Source organism: Quercus suber, unplaced genomic scaffold, assembly GCF_002906115.3.
Source record: "Quercus suber isolate HL8 unplaced genomic scaffold, Cork oak 2.0 scaffold_104, whole genome shotgun sequence".
Taxonomy (NCBI): domain Eukaryota; kingdom Viridiplantae; phylum Streptophyta; class Magnoliopsida; order Fagales; family Fagaceae; genus Quercus; species Quercus suber.
In genome coordinates this window covers 64,487-66,868 of record NW_027069569.1, presented here as the reverse complement: position 1 = coordinate 66,868, position 2,382 = coordinate 64,487, and positions in this window count along the sequence as shown.

The following is a 2,382-nucleotide window of genomic DNA, read 5'->3' as shown; positions in this document are numbered from 1 at the left end:
TTGGAAGAAAATTAGGAGAGTTTTATGGTCTGCTACTGGCAAGAAGAAGTATTGTGTTAAGTCTTGAAGAAGATCTTAATACTACACTTAGAAGATCTAAAAATTGGAGATGGGAAAAGCACTTTTTTGTGGTATGATATTTGACACCCTTTCAAATTTTGTGTCTTGAATCAAAGAAGATTCTTGCATGATGCTCCAACAGGTTAGTTGCCACAATCATCAAACTAATTTGGAGTTATCCAGGTGGTGGCTTTTTTGAGTTTGCATCTTTTTTTCTTTTTCTTTTTTTGCTGAATGGAAAATTTTTATTAAGGAGAGAGTTGAGAAATAGCACCAACATCTTCCAAAATTACATCCAAAAGATTCAGTTGAGCTTGGGCGGATGAAACCAAAAATGCTATTCAGCAAAAGACCAGTGGGCCAATAAATGGGCAGCCCTGTTAGCAACTCTAGGGACCCAATCAAAAGAGATAGGTCTATTTATAATTACAGTTTATACTAAACTTTTGATCTCAGCTGTAATGCTTACAATTCTCCAAGGAACAATGACACATGAAGATAGCCCTAGAAGGCTTGAATACAGGTTCTGCAATCACCCTCTATGCATACCGTGGCCAGGTTGCAATGCATAACCATGTAAACTGCATTTTCAAATCACCTCTACTTCTGCCTGGACAAGGACATTGCGATTCACAGCTTGATTAGGGTCCAGCTCAACTATTTACATTGTTTTGGTAATGGTGGTCATGGCTAAAAGTTGGTATTTACAAATCTTCTACTAGGATTATGCAAATGCAATCGGTTAGTCAGAATGTTATCAATTAAAGGGTAAAGCATCATTTGTTTCCTTTAAAAATATCATAGATTCTAGTATGTTTGGAACAAAAGAAAATAAAGGAGACAAGACAAGAGCGAAGAATGGCTAGAATGTACTAATCTAGAATTACCCTTAAAATATTAAGTGCAGATTTGTAGGTAAAAACACTAGTAAGCATCAAAAGTTATGCATTTGGTGTCATACAATCTGAAAATTTCCTTGTAGAAACTGGATTCCTCTATTGTTTCTTTAATGTGCTTTTGGTGGTGATTAGAGTGCCTTCAAATGCAGATTTTTACTGAAAGTTTATTTGTCTATTTGCTGAAAGTTGATTAAAAAATAATTATACTCGGAAAAGTGAGGCATTAAAAAGTTACACATGAACAAGTAAACTGAAAAGTTACTTTCAAAAAAAAAAAGAAAAAAAAAGAAAGTGGTGATGCCAAACTGAGTTTATTTGCTTCTTAATACCCCACAAGTAGAATTCACACTGCATCAGTTGAATTCTTGGTTTCTTCTGCTCTTATTGATTATATTTCCATTGCTGTTTATTCTTTTTTGCACTGATCTTGTTGTTGTTGCTTCAAAATTATGTATTGGTTGTTAATGTCTGTGTACATTTGTGTGCGGAAAAGAATACATATTGCTGGCCCCAAAATTTTGGGGAAATGATATCTCTCTGTTTAAATTGATCCTCTTTATGATTGGGGTAAAAATTAAATTATGTGCCAGTTTGTGATTAATGTTTGATCTAGGAAATCAAATCTTAATGGACTCTTTCCATTTCATGTGAAATGGAGAGGATTGATGGCTTTGTTTGTTTTTGACTACTTGTGTCGTGCCTACCTTGCTAGTGCTGTTTGAGGGTCCTTATTGGTTATAACTGAAATGAGGGCAAGTCTTCGTGGTTAAGGAGGAATTTGAGATGGGAAATTTGGGAATTGTTAATTCTTGAAGATTCATGAAAATTTGGTTGTTTGGTTGACAAGTAAATTATAATTTGTGTGAATGTCTCAATTCCTATGAAATGGGAGAATTCTGACCATGTAGGTAATGTTAGTCTTGCATATTTTGTATTTGTGTTAGAATTAGAACTTAGAAATTGTACCTAATTGAGATTATTTTTGATAATTCTATTGTCATGATAAGTGCGGGAGAGGGTATTCAAGCACTGGTTCTCCTTACTAAGGTGATCGGACAACGTCATTGAGTTACAAGGCTCTTGGCTTGCCTAATTGACCTCATTGTTGGTAATAGATAACTTTTGTTTGTTGACACCCTTTTAAGGATAAGATTAGTTTGTTTTGGACGTCAACTAACTTGATGTGGAATTTTGACCTACTTATATGATTAGATTTGGTTAGAATTTTATCAATGTGATAGGATATTCACTTAATCAGCTCAGGACCTAACCTATAATAATTGTAATCATCAATATGAGAGTATTGATTAGGAAAGGAGTTAGCTTTTATTATACTCAGCTGGATTATATACTAGTACTAATAATTTGTTGATCAGTTTGTATATTGGTACCAAAATCTTTCCCTTTTAAAGATTTTATTGGG